The sequence below is a fragment of the Solanum dulcamara genome, chromosome 11 (genome assembly GCF_947179165.1).
Source record: "Solanum dulcamara chromosome 11, daSolDulc1.2, whole genome shotgun sequence".
NCBI lineage: Eukaryota > Viridiplantae > Streptophyta > Magnoliopsida > Solanales > Solanaceae > Solanum > Solanum dulcamara.
The window spans coordinates 60,620,830-60,643,865 of NC_077247.1; the positions used below are offsets into that span (position 1 = coordinate 60,620,830).

Genomic DNA, 23,036 nt, shown 5'->3' on the forward strand with positions numbered 1-23,036 from the left:
TGATATGTTCCATGACAGTAAATATGTAACTTCAAAAAGCCAACAAATTCTTGAACTTTTCTTTTAAAAGTTTGCACGCAAATTTTCCTTCATTCTTTTTTAATGGATGGAAGAATACAAAGTATTGGGAAGAGCAGTAGTATTACTTGAGCAGAGAGAAAGGACATCATCAGAGAACATGACACGACATTTAAGCAAGAACTTAAGCAAGATTCCAAGAGAAAGATTAGAGTTAACTGAAGGAGAAAAATATGAGAGCTAGTCAGAGTCGATGAACTAACCCCTGGTAAATAAATTCTAACAAATCTACATCAGTTAGATTAGTACACAAAATACTGTGAACCTGTATTATCAAGAAAACAATCATTTTCTTATGAAACACGTGCAAGAGAATCTTGTTAGCTAGTGGAGTATTTCCTAAAACATGAATGATGTCATGAATAGATTTCCTAATTAAGTAGGAAGCTATTCAAGGCCTTATAATTCAAAAAGAGAGAACCGCTAGCGCTGATGGTATTAGAACAAAAAAGCTCTTCGCTTATAAGTTACAATTCATGATTCTCTTACTTTAATCAACCCAATTAAAACATAAAATGGACCTTAAGAAACAATGCGCACAAATGACACTTGAAAGGCTTAAACCCTCAAAAATCCTTCTTTCTTTCAACAAGACGGAGCACAGAACTGAACTTGCTAGAATTCTGGAATCACGAAGCTCACTGGAACTACCTTTGTTTGTTCAGCCGTTCATGTGTTTCAAAATAGATTTTGCCACATCTTGAATTTTGGGAAGTTTTGTACTTGATTTCTGAAGTGCATGTCGGTGTTTTATAGCTAATTTGGTCATCGAATAGATTTCACATTAATTAGTTGATTGGAAATACCTGTGGGTGGAACCTGATTCAGCTCCCATAAGTTGTTGATTTTTAGACAACAGTTGACCAATACATTGATACCTTAAAATTAAGTTTATTTTTAACATTCCATCTCCAAGGTTGTTTATTAGAGAGTCTCCAACAATTCTTTCACGCAATATTGCATATACAACAAAACGGAAGAACGGACAACAAACAGAAAGGTGTATATGACACATAGGTTTATAAGTAATTGAGATTTCATAGAGTTGGGGAGGGGAAGTTTGAAAATACAGCAAGTCCGAAGTTTTTTAGTTCAAATCACTCATTCAAATCCTAAGGCTATATCCAGAAAACAATAATAAGGAATGGGGATCAATAAGTTGAGAAGATGATATTCTCAACATGTACATGGGATTTTTGGAGGATATTTGACCCAAATTTGGCATTTAGGTCAGTTGGTCAATCCGTCAGATTTCACAAAAGACTATCTTATATCCATTCACCATTTTTTTTTGGTAAAAGGCACTTACATATGTTTACACTGGCAGAGTTTTGATTTGCCAAAGGTGAATTGGCACTCCTAATGCACAACCACGTCCTTTCCTCTTCAGATTCAAGTTGTGAGGCAGTTGGTACATGCCAGTATCCTTTGTCCGACTCCTGGAGACATAAGGAACACAATTTCATTTAAAGGTTTTGTTAAATGATAACACGTACAACATTGTTTTTATATGTGCTCAATCTCGAGTACACATTTTGTATTGGAAGGCAGAGCTCATCTATATTTGTATTTTGGTTTCATGAGCATATTACTTATTTTATAGCAGAGCATATCGATTGGAAGGTACTACTGACCTGAATTACAATAAAACATGGAGGCGGCGTGTGAAACACTGGACCTGTTTCAGCGAAACTGAAATGCACCTACTGTCAATGTCTCCATAAGTTGGGCTAGAAGTACCTAAGAACCAATATGTATGTTCCAGCTCAACTTCAGCTAGAATAAATAATCAAAACATCTCTAGATACAGTAGTGATCAATAAAAAATATATTTAATCTCTCCCCCCCTCCCCCCAAAGCTGCTCCTTTTCTTTTGGGGAGGCGGTACAGGTAAAGAAAGTATTTTATTGTAAATGAAGCACCAGGAAAGAGATGTACATGAACATTTTATAATAAAAGCAAAACCAAAATGTAAGCATCAATATTTTGTGTTGTGTACAGTCGTACAAGTTTTGCCCAATTACAAGTAAAACCACAAACAACACATAAAAGAACATCGGCGGAAAAAAAAACTAATGAACACAAACCGTCAAACAACTTATCAGTTGAGTAATGCATGAAATCCTATAGACTACAACAACCAGTCCAAGTTATGAACATCATAGTTGTCGGGCAAAAGAAATTATGTACAGCAACATCAATACAATAGAAAATTTGATGGTAGTCCAACATTTTGCAAAAAGATTACGATATTTTTCTCCTATCAGCACCAGTCCACACGAGAAAGATTAGAGTTAATTAAATGGAGGAGTGAAATATGAGAGCTAGTTAGTGTAGATGGACTAACCTGTTGAAGCAATTCTAAAAGATCAACATCAGTTAGATTGACGCACAAAAATAACATGAAACCTGTAGTATCAAGAAAACAATTATTTTCTTAGGAAACATGTGCAAGAGAATCTTGTTAGCTAGCGGAGTATTTCCTGCAACATGAATGATGTCATGAATAGCTTTCCAAATTAAGTTGGCAGCTATTCAAGCTTCAAGGCCTTATAATTCAAAAAGAGAGAACCTCTAGCATTGTTATGTTACTACTGATGGTATTAGGACAAAAAAGCTCTTCCCTTATAAGTTACATTTCATAATTCACTTTCTATAATCAACCCACTTAAAACATAAAAAGGACTTGAAGAGACAATGAGCACAAATGACACTTGAAGACATTAAATCCTCAATAATCATTCTTGCTTTTAACAAAATGGTGCACCGAACTGATATAAACTGTTATTGATTCCTCAGAATGGAATAACTAGTCTGAGAAGAAGTGCTTGTCATGCTTTGTTTCCACATTTAGACAGGCATATATCCTTCAGAGGGAGGAATATGAATATTGAAGAGAATAAGCTATAAAGTGTAGTAAAAGGTTTGAATATGTGGGTGAACAACAAACTGTCAAACAGCTTATCAGATGAGTAATGCATTGCAATCCTATAGACTACAACAATCAGTCCAAGTTATGAACATCATAGCTGTCAGGCAAAGGAAATTATGTTCAGCAACATCAATACAATAAAAAAGTTGATGGCAGTCCAACATTTTGCTAAAAGACCACCATACTTTTCTCCCATCAGCACCAGTCCATCTCGTGAAACACCAGATCCTTCAAAAAAAGTACAACTTCAGATGATGAATTAAATAGTAAATTGAACAGAACTTTCTGCACACCAAAATATATTAGATCAATGTCAAAGAAACTAAAACTTACCATCGTCATCCACCTTCACATAGAAGGTCCCAATGCCTATAGCAACAGATACCTGATGGAAAGTGGGATAAGTTCAAACTAGGAGTAACTACTTATAAGAATAACAAACATAAAAAGAACAGTCCCATAAATCTCATGGAAAAAAGTAATAGAGTTGTGATATACGAACGGAACAGAATACTACAAGGAGAAAAGGTATATCAATTTTCATATAAAGGATATGACATCGTCATCAGAAGTAGCAAACAAAGGAACATAAGAACTCATTGAAGAGCCCCACCGTTCACTGCCTTTTGTGAGACTAGTCTAAGTGATTAAATCTGCATATAAGCACGACTTGCCATATTCTCAGCAGCCCACCTCTATCGATCCTCAAAACATCAACAAAATCAGAAAACATACAATTCCCCATTCTCTTACATGGCACAAAATCAAAAAATCTAGACCATGTTAAAAAATAAAAAACTCTAGACCATACAAAGGAAAATGGCCACTGAGGGCATTTACGAAAGTCTGTCCAATTGACTGTCTTCATTCAAAATACACAAATCACTACTTTTTATAATTGAACTACCAAAAAAAAAATTCTACAAATTTTTTATAACCACCCCAAAAATTTCCATTCATTACCTAGTAAATCATAAGAAGTATTGAAACATCCAGGCTGTTCAAAAAGTAAAAAACAAATTCTTGACACACACTGCGAGACTAACAACATAATTTTCTTCAAAAGATTTCTTGATAAGTGCAATGCCAATATATTCTTGAAAACTACAATTTCTTTGATTTCCTTAAAATATGCATTTAAGAATATTCTTGAAAACTACAAGTTCTTGATTTTTTTTCTTAAAAAGAATGCATGCAAGAATTCCAAGTTAATCAAGGTCTCGAATTCCAAGATAATCTGATTTAGGGTTCCAAGAATACTCATGTATAACTTCACCGAGTTCTCGAATTTTCCTTCTTTCTTTTTTAATGGATGGGAAGAACAGTAGCATTACCTGGTCGCTGGAAAAATTGATTACCAACAAGTTCTTTCTGGAAAACTGCAGACAGATCAGCGGAAGACTTAGGCAGGGTTTTGGGTTTTCATCGGACATCGTCAAGATCAGCATTCCGGTGGCGTACTCTAAGATGCGCCGGTAGTGTATATGATAAGCGGGCTTCTGTAATATGATGGTGATGAGTTCTAAAACGCGTAGGTGGTGTCTCTTTTATAGTTTTCGAACTATTTAATACCCGCGGAAAAGAAACATATTATTTATTTTTTCAAATAAGAGTACTCTATTCCATTGATAATATGAAATTTATTATCATCACATATAACTCAAATTATTTAATTTATTCAATTTTCATAGGTCGATTTAAATTATGGTTCGAAATTTTAATCCTAATAAATTAATATTTATACATAAAAAATAGATTTCTTAAAAATTAAATATAGAATTTAGCTCAAGTAACTCTATTTCAAATTCGCAATTGATTTGTGCATCTATCTCTAACAATGTTATACTAATAAGAAAACTAAAACAAAAGGTATACAAAGAGATTACAAAGCATACCGTAGTTGCATAAAATACAACTGAATGCAGACACTGATTTTTAGATTTTAAGCTTTGAAATTGCAAATAACTAAATCCTATTATTAGGAGAGTATATCAGTTGCCGCTCTATCAAACTAACGTAATGATTAAGAAATGGAGTTATTGGACAGAGAAAAAGGGCAATAAACTCAGTAATATTGTTCTCTTAATGAAAAACCTGACAAAATGTTGACTTGGAATGTTACTATCGCCAATTCATCAGTATCTGCCAATGTCAAATGATAAGTGGAAAATTTGATCAGTAATATTGTTACTTAATGTAAATGAATGAAAATCAGGACCAAAGAGACAAATATTTAACTTGGAGAAATAATTTTTCTAGAGTGAAAGACATCAAATATTCTATAAAGGTAAATGTCTTGTCTAGATTATGTAGCAACTTTCAAACAAAGAGCAAGATTGAAGGATCAAAAACACACCTAAAGAACTCGATTTTTTGAGTTTCCCGCCTGAACTATGATCAACTATGTATCAAAACGCACCTCAACTACAAGTTGTTCCCTTTTCCTACTTGAAATATCCCATTGTTCAGGTGTGTTATGGGAACAATGGATAATTGAAGTATGTTTTGATAAATAGTTGGTGATAGATTAGATATGAAACTCGAAAAACCGAGATACTTTAAGTATGTTTTTGACCCTTCACTCAAAAAAACATAATCATCAAGACAATCAAAATATAATTCTGATCATAAACAGGCCGTGGAACTCTTGCAGAATGTTATTTGTATAAACTTGGATGGTGTCACGCCCCGAGAGGGTACCCTAGGCGTGGCCGGCACTCAGAAACCATCTCTGGCCTCTGAGAGAACCACTTGGTCTCATCACTTATTCATTCATCAGCGGAAGACTTAATAAGAATATTTATATGGGCTCTCCATTAACAACATCTAATGAAAGAAGAAATATTTTTTTTAGAAGAAGTAGTTTCAAAGGAGAACTACTCCAATTACATCATTAAACTCTGTCTATGAAGCCTCTAATACTCTTAGATGGTGCCAATGACATATCCATGGCTACCTTAAAAGAAACATAATACTCAACAATAATTAAAGGATAAAGAGTTCCTCCGAATATAAGAAGGACTCACCAAATAGCTGAAAAATAATGATCTTCAACGAAGCGCCTGTTGAGGATCTCTAACACCTGTATCTGCATCATAAAACGATGCAGGTCGAATGACGTCAGTACGTGGAATGTACGAGTATGTAAAATGGCAGGAAGGTAAGGACAAATATCAAGAAACTCCTCTCAATAAAGCTCAGCTCAGAACTCAACATCATCTTAACATCAATATGTAATGCAAGTTTAAAATATAATAATAAAAATAATAGTAACAAGCAATGCTTACTCAATTGGGAGTTTCTCTAACCGACAACCATCACTTATGAGCTAGCGATGATACAACGAAGCGATGTCGTTGCCACATCCATCCAATACCTTGCCAGGGTAAAGGACATCACCATCTTGGATCCACTCATCAAAGTCCTCTTTTAGGGACTTAAGAGGCATAACCTCCATCCTACGCTGGCTACGTAGTTCTGGGGTTTGAGTCAATTAAACTCTTACCCAACTCGGTGCTCAATACTACTCCCAAAATATGTGCTCATATTAAACTCATCATCTAGTCTCATTGGACTTTAATTTAAATCATCAAACTCATCTCATTTCATGTTCATCAATCATTATACTTCCAAAAACATCATTTACATCTCATCAAAACATCTTGCTCAAAATATCATTTTTCTCAAATTCATTCAAATTCAACTCTTTTGCTCTTTCAAAACTCAATAAAATACATATATAATATTAATTCATATAACTTCTTTTTATCAATGAAAATAATAAAAAGTCAACATCTTTACTCAAAACATGTGTAAAAATATTCATGAACATCAAATCAATTAGGATTCATGGGAAAGTAGCCATGAACAATAATTCCAATAATATGAGAGATAACAATAATAATAATATTAATGCATAAATATATCAAACTCAATAGAAGAAGAATTAATTTATTTAGAATTCAAGATTTGGATAAAACTCAACTATAACTCAATTATAATAAATTTAAATATTGGGCGCATGGACGAACTCAATCCAATGCTATGAAAGCCTTACATACCTTAAATCGGAAGCTTTACTTCGAATTGGAACACTCTTGGACCCCTAGCCTTTTCTTCTCGCCGGTTTATTTTGTGTACTACCCGGAGTATAAGAATCACTAGAGTAGTATTTTTATACTACTAAAACTAAAACTATATTTGAGAAGGAGTAAAGAAGTATATAGAGAGAAGAGTTGCTTAAGAAAGCTTGGTGAATAAAATGAGGAAATAAGGTGGGTATTTATAGGTGTGGAGGAGGGACCTAACAATAAATAAACATAATCATAAAGGATGATCTTGAAAATTCAATGGAGAATTTTGATGTCATGGATGATGTCAAATGGTTCTAGATCTTTCTATGGTAGGTGAGATGAAATCTCTTTTAACGGAATATCTGTTTTCGAAGCTACGTTTGAATAATATAAATTCCTTATTAGGATTTGGTGTCTTCATAAGAATTGTAGATATAGAAGTCTAGTTTCAGTTAGTTCAAGAATCATCCAATTTGGAGCATTCTACATCGAGATATGAATTTTATTCTACAAACACTCCATTCCGTCACAGCACTATGTCTTGCAAAGATCAATTTATTTGATCTACTTAAAATCCGAATCTTAAGATATGTTCTTCATGAAAGTTGTAGGTAATGATGTTGTGGTTATTCAGAAATTTGAATCACCTAATTTGGACCATCCTATGAAAAGTTATGCCCAAATTACTTTAGGCATGAGAGAACATAATCAAAATACTTTTAGAACATGATCAAAATACTTTAGAACATGATCAAAATACTTTAGAACATGATCAAAATCTTTTCATGCCTTCATATAAGGACTTTTGATAAATCAACAATTTAATGCATTTAAAAGCCAATATAAGTTAATATAAGATAGGTAATTAAATTTCATATATTTAATAATCTATGCATTTGGAATTATGATATGAAAAATCCATAAAGTTTCATGCTTGAATTAAATAGAAAACTTTGATAATTTATTTGGACTTCATGAAAGAAAGGATCCATGAATCAATAATATTTATGGGGTGTTACAGATGGGTATCTCTTCCAAGTAAACAACATTGAGGGAAAGCATATTTTACAATGGCAATAATGCATGATTTGAGTTTTCAGATCTGTTGGTTCATTAGACTTCTAAGGTAACATTTTAAGCCTCAATACATTTTTGGTTAGGAAAGTATACAAATGAAGAAGGATATCTTAGTATTTTGGTGATAACATGATACAATAACGACTAAATGAATTTTTGCAGCTATCTATAGCACAAGGAATAAAAAGAAGAAGTTAATTGAAGTATAAAATATAACAACGAAGAGAAGACCTAAAATATGAGAAAGTTTAGCCATTCAAAGTCAATACCATTTTGATGCCACAAAACTACCAAAACATGTTGAGAGGAGAATAAAATCTACAACCTGCTAATAAGATTCCTTCAAATGCAGACATCTTCCGAAATGATTTCCAAGGAGATAGAAAATGGTTCAAAAAAGACAGCTCTATTCTCAGGCTATACATGTCATCTTCCAAAAACACTCTTGCCAATGCAAGGATCTCTTAGGTATTCCCTACGTGCCTCAAGATCGTGATGAATCATTTGAATACCAGATAACTTATATTGGTTCCTGCTTCATATGTTTTCAAAGGGATGAGCGAGTTGATGTTCATCCCAAAATTGTTTATATACAACAAGAAGATAAGGTAATAACCCGGTTGTCAAAGTTACTATGTCTAAATTAGTGTATGAGAATCAAAAAGCAATAAGAAACTTCACAACTATTTAGGATATATTCAAATTTCATCTTAACATTCTTATCTTGTGCAATTAATAGCAAAAGTAATGAAGAGCACTAACCACAATAATTTTATTACTATAAAGGAGAATATCAAAAAACAAATTTGTGAGTTCACATAATTTTTTGAGCTAGGTTTTAGTGCGTGAGGTCAATGTTGTGATTTTGCTTTCATTAAGTCAAATGTTTATCAGAAACAAACTCACCATCTAACAATTTAGAGTTGAGGTCCGTGTATACTCTACCTCCATAAATTCCACTTGTGGAACTATACTGGGTATGTTGTTGTTTTTTTGTCGTTGTTAGATTTTATTTCATGAGATCTCCACAGAGCGAGTAGAAGAAGAGCCCTCAATTCGATTTCAATCTAATTGAAAGGGCATATCACTATAGACCTAACAATTGTCTATTCACTCCCGGAAGAAATTTCGATATCATAGACATTTATACAGAAAAGGAGTGACACAAAGAGAATGAAGAGCTAGAGTACAGAGTAACTGGATCCAAACTACAATGTTGGATAGCATTTAGGAATCGGTATGGGCACACTTAATGATAAGAAAAATGGTTCAATTCTAGAAAGTGTGGACTCGAACCAGTCAGTAATTTGTTATTTTCTTATATAAACCTTCACATCAACTATGAATTTCAGCCATAAAATTGGGAAAGAGAATTAAACAGAATAACGAAGACATCAGCCAGAAAATTGAGTCGTAAAATTCAAGTTGGTAGAAAACTGAAAGAATTTTGTAGAAAAATTTGAAAGAAAATATACCTGAAATTATGAAGAATTGTGAAAAATCTATATGTTTCGCTGTTGTTGGAACAACAAGAGGGACGAAAAAACTGGAGACCGATGGTTTAGAGTGGGTTAAATATCTTGCGTAGGATGGCTCTAGAGTTATGGAGAGAGTGCATTTGTTTGCGTAAAATTACCTTATTGTCCCTGGTCGTCCTTTGTATCACTCTTCTATATAGTGGAAAAATTTATTGCAAACAGAGACATTTCTACTATTCGCCACATGCATAAATCATCTCTGCCTCGTTTTTTGCATCTTGTCCATCATGAAAGCTATTATCCTAATTTTATCACTTCTAATATGCCACACATTCATTTAAACATTCTCTATTAAATTCATTTTGTGAACGTGTGATATTTTAATTGACCAACACTCTATCCATACAACAAAGTCCATCTAACCATACTTAATAATAAAAAATCATTTTCCCTTTTTTTAGGTGAATGAAGGGAAAATAATGAGGAAGAAACTGAGAAAATGGAGTTGTAGGGGACAAATAAGTCTCTAATTAAAGGTGACAAATTGACCTAGTCCAAGTCAAAATATTTTTAATTAGGTGATTAGGTTAAATGGGATAAAATGTAATTTTTCTAACTTGTTAATCTTTTTTAAAATATAATAAAGTCCCAAACTCTTTTTTCAAATATATTCAAATTCTTGTCAGTTGGGACTTTTCAACTTCTCTTCTCCAACTTCTTCGATCCTCGCATCTCTGCACTCTCTCAAATTTCTCTCAAAACTATTTTCTCTTCTAAATCTCTATTTCTTTCTAGTTTTTCTTCTCCTTTCATCTCTGCAATCTTGTCGCCGTCATTGTCCTCCCTTGTCACTGTTAGTGTTTCGATTTTTAAAGGTAAATTCTCTTATTCTCTTCATTGTTAGGATTTTTTGTTTTTAAAGTGAAAATGGTTATTTAGGTTTAAATAGAAGAAGAAGAGCCTGAATTTCAAATATTTCTGTCTTTGAAAGTTCCTTTGGCTTCAACCCGAAGGATAGATCGAGAACTTTCCTATTCATCCAACCAAGTAGTCTAGGGGGAAAATTGGAAAAGAAAAGGGAAATAGTTTCCAAAGAGAAAAAGCTGAAAAACTGGCAACTGCTTTACGGAACTGAAGAGACTATAATATTCTGTGGACTTACTCTAATAACAATTGAATGGAAGCAAGTTAAAGATTAAAGAACAATTCACTTGAAATGTTAATGTGGTTGTCTTAGAGATCAATGTAGTTCATAAAAATAGAATTTGGAACTTACATTCCTCTCATGCATAAGTTGTAATAAATTCATCTTGGAATGAAAAATTACAACAGAACAAGACAAATGAAGAGCTATCAAAGCTAATCAAGAACCCGACTTTGATAATGTAGATGCAACTGAAGAGTTATTTCGAGAAGATCTTCAGTTTTTCAATAGAGAAATTGCTAACTCCAATAGCTCTAGTTTTCCCAAAATCATAAAGTTCTTCTGTTACTTACCATGTGCTAAGTATATCTGTTGGACTCAAATTTTCAGGTTTAAAGTTAGTGACAACATTTTTCATCAGAAAAGGCCAGTGAATCTTTAAAAAGAAAAAGATAAACCAATAGGAAAATAAAAATGTAAGACAAGCACAAGTTTAACAACTCATTGAATGCCCATTTTGATGAGTACTTATTTTTAACACATATTAATTGAAAGTAATAGCGCCAATTAATAGAGCTTCAGGGAGCACTTCTACAGGTATAAGATCTAATATTTTTCAGGTATCTATATGAAGTCAACTATCACAAACAGTGGCATATGCAAATCTCTGTACACTATTCACAACATACAGATCAAATGTAGTCAAGTTGCAACTTTGTTAAATGCCATTGGTACATCTTCAGAATCATAATCAATGCACCTACACAAATTCATACATCATAATCATGAACGATAAAAGTTATTGGTGAAAGAACCAGAGATCACCAACATAGCAATTGTTTGAATGCATGTCATTTGAGTCAACTATGACACATAGGCAAAAGAATACAATCAGTACTATAATACCTTTCCCTTCTACGACTGAGTTGCAAATGGTTTACATGAACTTGACTCTTTGAGTGTATAATATGACAGAGACAAGTATTAGAGAATGTTCCACAAGAAGTGTGACAGATGTTGACTGCTTGTGAATCATATTTAAGTTCCTACTTTAACCAAAACATATAACTTCATGCTCAGAGTTGGGATTAACTCTAATGAATGTTGCAAAATTTAGTGCAATGGAATTTCTGGTAAATGGCAATTTTATCAAGTTTCATCAGTGTTTTGAGAAGCGAGAAATGGGAAAAAGCGATGGGGGCTCGCTTCACAGAAGCGAGAAGTGTGAAGCGAAGCGCATGCTTTTTTCAGAAAAAGCGCTATTTAGTATAAAAATATAAAATATAAAATATGCATAGATAAATAATCAAGAACTCAAAAGACTTGGATTAAAAAGTAAATAGATAGTCAATAATCCTCATAAGTAACAACATATAAAGCAAATGCATAACCAAATCACAAAGAGAGTAACATCCTATTCTTCAACAAGATCCTCAAACTCTTGAAGTGCCATCAACAAGGGTTCTACTTGGTCCTCATCTTCTTCCTCATCGGAGGACTCATCAACAAGAGTTCTACTTCTATTTGAACTTGAATCTGTAGCTACTCTTTTTTTCTTGCCCCTTAAAGTACTCCCCTTAAAACCACAAGATTAAAAAATATTTAAATACAATTAATATATCTTTAGTTTAAGATCACAAGGTTCAGAAGTTTTTTTTAATACTCTGTATCAAGTCAAAACCAAACAATCAAATTGAAACGGAAGGAGTACCAAATCAAACCTTTAGAAACTGTGAGTGTAAACATATCATAGTATTTGTGTAGGAAATAAAAGCTTTTAATTAAGAAATTATAAAAATGTTAATATTATATCTGGACGGAAGAATAAGAAAAATAGTGTCAAATAAAAATGAAATGGAAAAAGTAATATAAAGTGAGCAGATCAGTAGTATTCTTATAAGTAATTTTGATTAGCTTTCTAATTAAAAAATTAATATTATATCTGGATTGAATAATAAAAAAATAGTTTCAAACAAAAATGAAATGGAAGTGAGCAGAGTAATAAATTAATCTATACATAATTATCAATCCTCTAAGTGTAACCTTTTGGACTTTGTGGCAGACAAGTGATTCATGCTTTCGCTTTTAGACCTTCCTGGCAGTAGCACTAAATTAACTTTATAATTTTTCTTAATATACAATTATGAGGAAAAATATGAATGATTTTCTCTATAATTTTTTTAATACAGAGATTATTTTTTTCAATACCCGCTTTTTCCAAATAAGCGAGCTTTTTTCTCGCTTCTACATGAAGCGCGCATCTCACTTCTCCCATGAAGCGCACGCTTTTCTGAAATCGCTTCGCTTCACGGTATTGAAGCGCTAGGGCCTCGCCTCGCCTCGCTTCACGCTTAAAGCGAGCGCTTTGGCGCATTTTCACAACATTGAGTTTCATAGACTCGTTGTGTGATAAAAATCTAAACAAAGATCATAACTTACCTGGTAAATGATCTTGAAGCTTAAGAATGAATGTTGCAGATCCAATCCCAATTTTGAATTTAGTCAGCATAGTTGTGTAGTAATTGGTAACCAATTTTAGGCATGATCTGCAAAAGCATGGTCAAAGACTCAAAATCAATGTTACTTATTATCAAAATAAACGTACCAATTCTTGCTCAGAAAATCGGGATAGGTTGTTGTCCTCATTTTTTCCAATAAGACCTGATAATTCAATAAGTTACAGACTCCAAGTTGAAATGACACTTCAATGAATTTTTAGACAATCATTACCTTCTCACTCAGTTCTTCCAAACAAATCCGCTCATCTGCAGCATGTTGTAGAACATGACAATGACTGTAATGTTCAACAAAGATAAATGCCATTAATTAAAAAAAAAAAGTTCATAATCCTTGACTATGTAAAAATGGACGCACATTTAATATGACATGGACCTAGGTTTATATACAAGAATATACTCCACCAGACGCTCACAAAGTGATGAAGCAAAAGATAATTCACCCTATATCACTCTTGCAATACAAGAGACGAAGACATTAATTGTTAAAGTATTATTTGTGCGGTTATAAGAATGAGAGAACATTCTGAAGGCAACAATTAGTTGGCTGCTATATTGATCTCATTCCCCTGTACCTGTTCCACTCTATCCCTATCGAAGTTATTGTTCCAAAACAATTGAAAACAAAGACTCAGGAGTAAAGAAAAATATCTTAAATCACTTTTGGTTCTAATTCCCTGTTCTCTCTCTTTTTCTTTCTTATGTGGGGGGCATCATGGTAGCTCAGAATACAATAATTAAATTCAGGACCCGATTCACTGATGGGGGTGTACTATTGATTATCCATCTGTCCCAGCAAGCTGTGGGTTGCAAATACATTATTCAGAGAACATGGCACGGCATTTAAGCAAGATTCCATGAGAAAGATTAGAGTTAATGAAGGAGTAAAATATGAGAGCTAGTTAGTGTCAACGGACTAACCTGTTGAAGAAATTCTATTAGATCCACATCAGTTAAATTCACACTTGGCCTGAAGAGAGAAACATCAGGTCGTGTGAGTTACTAACATATTTGATTGAGATAATATCAAAAAAGAGACCTAACCCTCCCAAGAAATTTGATAACATTACCTTTCATCAGAGAATACACCAGCACCACAACTTGTGGTGGAAGATTGATCATATTGATGGGATGACTGCTGTGGAAGCTCCGAACAGATAGCTTCAGCAGAATGATGCAGTCTCCTTACTGCTCTAATTTCTGCATGATGGAAAAAAACATTAATTAGTTGCACACATTTTCGGTGATCATTGATTATTAACACAAACAAGCACTCAAGGACAAGTCTTTATATTGTTATTTCCTGGTGCCTTTCTTGAAGACTCACTTTTGGCAAAGAACTTCTTCTTGCCTCGGGTAAAATGAAGAAGCTGAATGGCTTCTTCTACTCTTCTTCTACCTTATAAGCTCATCTGTTTTCCTCGATTTCCAGCATCAATCCATTTATGCAGTCCTCATCCACCCTAGAGGAGAGCATAGCTCGTGGTATCAAATAATTCTTAAGATTCTCTTCACCATGAGAATGCATGTGTCAAATCATCTCCATCATAATAGAATTAAGGAGGACCTGAACTATAAACATCACATGCATCAAGTCCCCCTATACTGCCCAAATCTCCTCTTCTAGAAAGAGCATAAAAATTGAGATCAAACTTTGAAGGATTTGAATAACAAGCAGTCCTCTTTTTTCAAATTATTTATGGCAGGGACCAAGAGATTATGTTCACCATGTTTCCAAAATTGTATGCGACAACAACTTCATGTTTAACAGAAGTTTCAATCCCATTTTCAGAGATGTAAGGATTAAATTCTTGAAAACTGGTCCCGAGAAAAGTATCTGGTGGCAGAGGAGCTAGTTCTGGACTAAAATATAGCAGGCCAGAACCATAATTTTCAGTCTGTTTATTGAAATCCATAAGATGATCGTCTTCATCCAGAATGTCCTTGGATATGAAGATTTTTCTGTATCTCCTGTCAAATTTTGACTCCGCAATGCCTTGCTCTGAGTTTTGCACCAGGAGGCGTTCTTAAAATATATTTCCTTGACCTTGCCTCTAGGAAACCTTTGTCTGAAGACCTGGTTAACATCGTCAGCTACTTCAAATTCAAAACTATAATCATCTTCAAGGCGATTTCGTTTATTTCTGTAGTTACTTTTTTCAAACTCAATATCATCATCACTAGCAAAAGATGATCCATCATTATGTATCAGGCTTCTGTGCTCCGCATAAATGGTTTCCTTCTCTCATGCATCACATTTGAACTGTCATCATCAAGGTCAAGACTCCCGAAATGAGGCATCCTCCATTGATCTGCCAGCTACAATAGACTCATCCTCCCATCCTGAACCTAACAGGCAATCTGATTTATAACTGAAGCTAGCTGAAGTACTGAATTTGTTAACAAGTTTCATTTTCACACTTGGCCTGAAGAGAGAAACATCAGGTTTTATAAGTTACTAACATATTTGAGATGATATCCGAAAGAGAACTAACCCTCCCAAGAAATTTGATAACATTACCTTGCATCAGAGAATACACCGTCACCACAACTTTGGGTGGAAGATTGATCAAACTGATGGGACGACTGCTGTGGAAGCTCTGAGCATACTTTTGCAGATTGCTGCAGTCTCCTTACAGCTCTAGTTTCTGCACGGTGGCAAAGAACATTAATTAGTTGCACACATTTTCTGACATCGTTGATTATTAACACAAACAAGCACTCAAGGACAAATTACCTGGCATTGGATGAAAGGGGTTGCACAGAGCTTCTGGATTTCCAGTTTACACCAACTGTGCAATGAGCAAGAGATCCATCAATTGACCGACTTGAACTTTCAATCTGACAAGAGGAATTTAGACTCAGGATCACGCTTTTCAGAAGCACTTCCCCACAGAATATTCTGCGAAGATCGAATCTCTCTCCGGATAGTGCACTCTCCAGTCAGTATCTTTGGCTGCAGGGAAGGAAGCTCTAGTGTAGCTTGCAACACTGGGCCCTGCACCTCTTTTTCTTGATCTCATAATTCTCAGGTATATCTGAAAAGAGGAGCAGGGAATGGGATAGCAATAGATGAGAGGAAACTTCAACAACTATATTCTTAAGAGAAAAGAAAGCAAAAAAAACTACACGATTTCATTGCACTGAAATGCTTTGCACCATCTGATGCATAAGTTACTCTCTCCCGATAACGAAATCTTCCACAGTTTGTTTCCTCCCCCCCTCCCCCATTTTCTTCTAGGGAGGTAGGTGGGGAACTACAGCCTCCAGAGAAGGGAATGTGGAGTGGACAAAACCACATGTACATATAACATCAAACAAAATGAATCCTAAGTGATGTTGCATAAAAATGCTGATATCTCAATTGCTCTCACCGGCAGAGTTACTTTCAATCCAGATATTCATGACAGTATCCTCAATAAAGAGAAAAACCACACACACACACACACACCGCCTTTTTTCCCTTTTTTGTGGCGATAAGTCAAACCACTCCTCTCTTAACCTACATATGGTACACAAAGTAGAAATTCTGAGCAGGTGATGACCAGCACTTTTAACAAATAACATGGCATTGAAGTCAATAGCTTCCTATCTAGTTCATAGCAAAATGACCACAGAATCAGACAATGTAATCAATGTAATCAGTTGAAACAAAATTCAGTAATCTCTCAGTTTGATGTAGTCCATGGTCTGCAGTCGAAAACTAAGACGAACCAAACACAGTCCTCTAGTTACGTGTCCTTCTATTTCCTCCATTCATCAAAGAAAAATAAGATTTTATCACTTCCTCAGAGCCTATTCTAGCTTTTCCTTAATCCCCCCTCATTCTAGTTAATGATTTATACTATTTATTCGAACATTAGAGTAGTGTTAACAGTTTAAATGAAGTTACTTCCTCTAAGATCCAAGTCACTAATATATATTTCTCGCTTTTATTTCTTCAAAGAAGAGAAGATACTAACTCAGTAAACTCTAACCTGAAAGAGGTAAGTTGATACATTTTGAAACAAAGGATACATAAAAAGTATCCTCGAAAGCTCTTGAGTCTGTAGAATAACAGTGTTAGCATATTTAATAGGTCAAAGTTGCGTTTCCAACCCCCACAGCTGAAGATCAACCTAAATTTTTTGGTAGGACTCAATTTTTTATGAATAACAGAATTTTTTTTGTGTGAATTGGATGGCCCAGACAGACCTACAAGTTTGAAACTCCAGAGAATATAAGCCACCCCTCTACCCTGATCCCACTCAAAAATCAAAATACAACTGGATGTCACAGTCTCCTAAAGATAGCGAGGTACCAAGAAGATTGATGTAGCAAATATCTAGATTTATGAAAATTGGTGTAAATTTGGAAAACTAGACAGCAAAAATCCATTTAAAGGGAAGCAGAAATGATCGGGTAAGCAAAAACCAGGAGTCTAAATTCAAACATGAAGAGTTGTCAGTCTTAGAAGCAGAAAACACATTGTAATGAGAAATACAACACTACAATCAGTACAACAAATATGTATGACATGTCCTTGTTAACATTGGTCTGTTTGGTTTTGCAACCAAAAGAAGCTAGAAACGTGGTTTTGCATTGTTCTCCGGGAACAGCTGTAATGAAAGGGCCTTATAACTGTTAGGGGGTCCTTTTAAATATATTGAAATCCTATATGATTAGTAATAAATAGTAATGTTTAGCCAGTTTTAACCTATTAATTTCACCCACATTGAAGTTTCAAAAAAATGATTACGTGTCTTGAAATATATTTTTACAGAGAACAACCCAAACCAATTATCACAAAACAAAACCTAACACATACTCAATTCTACAAAAGTAAAACCAAAGACTCGCATTCGTTTCCCAACCCCCCCCCCCCCCAAAAATTAAATCATAAATGCAACAAAAAATCACACCTTAAATTCCACAGAGGTCTTTGAAGGCTCCAAAGTCAAATCATATAAAGATCTTGGGCAGTTTAGGTTCAACAAGAACAGTGGATATAATATCTGAGATCTATTTCGCTGCTTAAAGTCAGAAGCACTGTCAAAATACATAGCTATGTTATTAAGTAATTTATCGAAACACATAGCTATGTTATTAAGTAATTTATGTAGTGGTCCATTGGAAACAAATCTTGAATTGATATCTGCATTAAGAAGGTCAAGGAAAACAAAAACACTGTAAAAAAACAAGCATTCGATATAGTAAATGTTAACCAAAGATTAGTTTTTTTGTTTCTTTTGTCAGGACAACATACCGATATAAGTGAATATAGAAATACTGCAGGACCTACAAATTAAACATTGGTTGTTAGGGAAACAGAGAAAAGAAAAGATGACTTATCACATCTCTTTATCCATCAATTTGGGCCAGTATACCTTCACTGTGTAAACATCAGGACCTGAGAAGTATCCTTAAAGCTTGAATGCACCAACGCTTGCATTCAATTTGTTAAGGGAACTCAGATGAATCTCAAACCCACTGGACAACAGTGGCAAGGAGAAGGAGAAGCACGTGTGCAAAGCAGGTCATCCTCACTGCATGCAAATGAACAAAATCTAAGAAATCGGACAGGAAATATCCTTAAGTTAGCTAGTGTATCAAAGACGGACCTTTCAATATAAACAGTTTTGAAGGAGACACTGGGATGTGTTCAAGATTATACATACAAACCAAAAGAACAATGAGATGAGAGTACATCTTTAGAAGTAAAGTATGTAAATCAATATTTTTTACTTGTTTGATTTTGAGAAAACTAGAAGTGCTTGGAATGCATTTGCTTCCTTCGAAAAAGGTTGGTTGTAAAATACATCATGAAGAAATGACTGCAAAAAGAAAAATCCCAACAAATTTCCTTATTAGCAAACAACAGTCAACTCATGTATCAAGGTAGGCTTATACAGAATTACCTGTTGTACCAACGTCTTCTCTACAGTCATCAATTCCAAGGTACAAACACTTGCCATCCTGTAAACAATGGCAAGAACAAAGACCAGGTTTGTAGTTTTATACCTATCCTAATGGATACTACCAACTAAAACTCAAAAGAACTTTACCGTCAAAACCTCAGGATATCCATTTGGCCTCCCATGAGTTTTAGAATTTCCAAAAAGAAACGTCAGAAATAGAGCTCAGAGCCTCTCCTTTAAAGCCAAAGCTTGCTACGAAAGTATGCATATCATATGAATGGTTGTATTTTGATGCCGCTGGTGTGAAGCAAGCATACAAAACCATAGTTAAAATGACCAGACAAAAAGGAAGCACAACAGAAGATGAAGCACCAAAACAAAAAAGTGGGAGGGGGATACATATAAATATATTGCAAATGAAGCACCAGGATTAGGATTGAGATGTACATGAACATCTTATATAATAAAAACAAAAAGAAAATGTAACCATCACGATAACAGTTTTCCCAATTACAAGTAAACCACAAACTAATAAATAAAAGAACATCTGTAAAAAGATGTTAATGCTTCTTTTGAAGCAAATCTTGAATTGACATCTGCATTATGAAGGTCAAGGAAAACAAATACACTGTTAAAAACAAGCATCCGATATAGTAAATGCTAACCAAAGATTAGGTTTCCGTTTTCTTTGTTCTGGAAAATATACTGAAATAAGTGGAATCTAGGACCTGCAAATTAAACAGTGGTTTTTCGGGAAAAAAGTGTAGAAAAGATAACTTATCACATCTCTTATCCATCAATTTGGGGCTGTATACCTTCACTGTCTAAACATCGTACCTGAGATGTATCCAGAGAGCTTGAATGAACCATCGATTGCATTCAATTTATTAAAGGAACTCAGATGAATCCCAAACCCATTGGACAATACGACAATGGGGAAGGAGAAGCACGTGTGCAAAGCAGGTCATCCTCACTGCATACAAATGAACAAAATCTAAGAACCAGACAGGAAATATCCTAAGTTAGCTGGTATAACAGAGACGGACCTTTCAATATCAACAATTTTGAAGGAGACACTGGGATGCACAAGGGTGATTCTTAGCAGAGACTCTTTCAGAGAATGTGAGACCCTCTTTGGGCTTCCAGATTATATATGTAAACCAAAAGATCAAACAGGACAGAGTACAGATCATGAAGTAAACTGCGTAAATCAATATTTTACATTTGTTTGAATTGTGAGAAAACTAGAAGTACTTGGAATCCATTTGCTTCCTTCGAAAACTGGTTGGTTGTAAAACACATCACGAACAATGAATGCAAAAAGAAAACAGCAGTCAACTCTCATGTGTCAGGTAGGCTTATACAGAATTACCTGTTGTGCCAACATCTTGTCTACAATCATCAATTCCAAGGTACAAACACTTGCCGTCCCGTAAACAATGGCAAGAACAAAGACCAAGATAGTAGTTTTTTTCACCTATCCTAATGGATACTACCAACTGAATCTCAAAAGAACTTTACCTTCAAAACCTTACGAATTCATTTGGCCTCCAGTGAGTTTAGTAGCAATTTCCAACAAAGAAAAGTCAGAAATATAGCTCAGAGCCTCTCGTTTGAAGCCAAAACTTGCTGGAAAATCATGCATATCATTTAAATGTCTGTATTTTGATGTCGCTGGTGTAAATGAAGCATACGATAACATAGTTAGAATGGCCAGACAAAAAGGAAATAGAACAGAAGATGAAAGAAACAGGCGCATATACTGTCTCCATAAACTGGGCTAAAAGTCCTATGCGCTAATGTGTATGTTCCAGCTCAACTTCAGTACAACACTTTGAAAAAAGGTTACCAAATATTTCTCACATCAGCACATCTCGTGAAACACCAGATCCTTCAAAAGAAAGTACAACTTCAGATGATGAAGTAAAATAATAAACTGAGTAGAACTTTCTGCACATCAAATGCATTACATCAATGTCAAAGAAACTAATACTCACCATTGTCATCCACCTCAACATAGCAGGTCCCACTGCCTATAGCAACATATACCTGGTGGAAACTGGGTAAAGTTCAAACTAGGACTACACTACTTATAAGATAACAAACATAAAAAAGAAGAGTCCTATAAGGAAGTAAATCTCGTGGAAAAAAGAAACAGAGTTGCGATATAAGAATATTCATTTGGAAAAAAAAAACCACTTACAATACTAGAATGGAGCATCATAATAAGAGGAGAAAAGGTATATCAATTTTCATATAAAGCATATGCCCTCGTCATTAGAAGTAGCAAACAAAGGAACACAAAATTCATTGAAGAGCCTCACCGATCACTGCCTTTTGTGCAACTAATCTGAGCGATTAAAATTGCATAACAGCACGCCTTGCCATATTCTCAGCAGCCCACTTCTATTGATTCTCAAAACATTAACAAAATCAGAAATAAAAATATAATTCCCCATTCTCTTACATGGCACAGTTTTCAACTTTTATGAAACAATAAAAATCAAAAGTCTAGACCATGTAAAAGAAACTAAGCAGTGAGGGTGTTTACGAAAGTCTGTCCAATTAAGTATCTTCATTCATATACTACAAATCACAACTTTTTTTGATTAAACTACTTAATTCTTTTAGAGTTGTGTCAGTGGGCCTTCAAGAAGAGCTCCACATCTTTCCATTCAATACCTAGTAAAGTCATAAAGAATATTGAAACTTTGAAAGGGTAAATGAGTACCTTGGTGGCACCAGTATCGAGGCTATTGAAACCAACTCCTCAACAACCCAAAATCGTACAAGATAATCCCTGACTGAATTGAACTCCAAATAGCCTCAGGCATTCGCTTAATGCTCGCCGAACTCCAAATAGCCTTAGGCATTCGCTTAATGCTTCCCATCTCCCTAAAAAAGTAAAAACAAATTCTTGAACATCCTTAACATACAACATAATTTTTTTTCTAAAAGACTTCTTGAATTTCCTTGATATATTCAGCAAAAAGCCAACAAGTTCTTAAACTTTTCTTTTAAAAGTTTGCATGCAAATTTTGAAGAATACCAAGATAATGGGAAGAGCAGTAGTATTAATTGAGCAGCGAGAACGGACATCGTCAATACAAGTATGACCGAATTTCTCCCTAAAGAACTAGAAAACAAATCCCTTAAATATGCTGCGAAAATACCAATTTATTCTTAAAACTAGAATTTCTTTGATTTCCTTAAAATATGCGTTTAAGAATAGCAATCGCTTAATGTTCTAGATTTTTTCTTAAAAAGAATGCATGCAAGAATTCCAAGATTTCTTGAATTTCCTTAATACATTCTTAAGGAAATGCCAATACATTCTAGAAAGCTACAATTTCTTTGATAATCGAGTTTTCGTATCCAAGATAATCGATTTTTTCTAATTTTCCTTCCAAGATAATGGGAAGAGCAGTAGCATTACTTGAGTCTTGAGCAGATTGATCGCCGGGAAAATTGTTTTAGGGTTTAGGGTTTTAATCGGACATCGTCACAGGTAGAGTACTCTAAGATGCGCCTGTAGCATATATGATAAGCGGGGCAAAATAGGGGCTCTGTGTATTTGGTGGTGGTGAGTTCTAAAATGCACAAGTGGGGTCTCTTTTTATAGTTTCGAACCAGTTAATGCACGCGGAAAAAATAAGTTAATACACGCTGAAAAAAACTCGTTAATACAAAATATATTATTTTTTTGTAAATTTTTATTTTAGTAGTTATTTATTTTTTAATAAAAAGAGCCTATTCCATTGATAATCTGAAATTTGTTATCATCGTATATAACTCAAATTACTTAATTGTGCAATTTTCATAGGTTGATTATGGTTTGAAA

The 23,036-nt window shown here is 34.3% G+C and overlaps 5 long non-coding RNA genes across 11 annotated transcripts; all 5 read right to left on the reverse strand.

The window, feature by feature from the left end:
- Positions 1-842: 842 nt before the first annotated feature.
- On the reverse strand, positions 843-1,780 carry LOC129872145 (uncharacterized). The gene is made up of 3 exons (XR_008762472.1): positions 1,713-1,780; positions 1,388-1,517; positions 843-884 (listed from the first exon to the last, which is right to left on the reverse strand). It is a non-coding gene; the product is annotated as an uncharacterized LOC129872145 (long non-coding RNA).
- Positions 1,781-3,190: 1,410 nt separating this feature from the next.
- Positions 3,191-3,903, reverse strand: LOC129872146 (uncharacterized). The gene is made up of 3 exons (XR_008762473.1): positions 3,624-3,903; positions 3,344-3,395; positions 3,191-3,238 (listed from the first exon to the last, which is right to left on the reverse strand). It is a non-coding gene; the product is annotated as an uncharacterized LOC129872146 (long non-coding RNA).
- Positions 3,904-5,840: 1,937 nt separating this feature from the next.
- Positions 5,841-7,303, reverse strand: LOC129872148 (uncharacterized). The gene is made up of 2 exons (XR_008762475.1): positions 7,072-7,303; positions 5,841-6,098 (listed from the first exon to the last, which is right to left on the reverse strand). It is a non-coding gene; the product is annotated as an uncharacterized LOC129872148 (long non-coding RNA).
- Positions 7,304-12,083: 4,780 nt separating this feature from the next.
- Positions 12,084-16,286, reverse strand: LOC129872136 (uncharacterized). Its single transcript, XR_008762457.1, has 8 exons — positions 16,036-16,286; positions 15,820-15,946; positions 14,626-15,724; positions 14,369-14,498; positions 14,220-14,268; positions 13,513-13,576; positions 13,222-13,328; positions 12,084-12,358 (listed from the first exon to the last, which is right to left on the reverse strand). It is a non-coding gene; the product is annotated as an uncharacterized LOC129872136 (long non-coding RNA).
- Positions 16,282-22,767, reverse strand: LOC129872137 (uncharacterized). 7 transcript variants are annotated; one of them, XR_008762460.1, is made up of 13 exons: positions 22,632-22,767; positions 21,927-22,090; positions 21,193-21,244; positions 20,717-21,086; positions 20,033-20,168; positions 19,343-19,492; positions 19,196-19,253; positions 19,023-19,111; positions 18,899-18,928; positions 18,665-18,823; positions 18,544-18,575; positions 18,200-18,326; positions 16,282-16,336 (listed from the first exon to the last, which is right to left on the reverse strand). It is a non-coding gene; the product is annotated as an uncharacterized LOC129872137 (long non-coding RNA). The 7 variants fall into 7 exon arrangements; XR_008762458.1 differs by lacking the exons at positions 18,200-18,326; positions 18,544-18,575 and having other exon boundaries at positions 16,285-16,336; XR_008762461.1 differs by lacking the exons at positions 16,282-16,336; positions 18,200-18,326; positions 18,544-18,575 and adding an exon at positions 18,368-18,432.
- Positions 22,768-23,036: the final 269 nt, after the last annotated feature.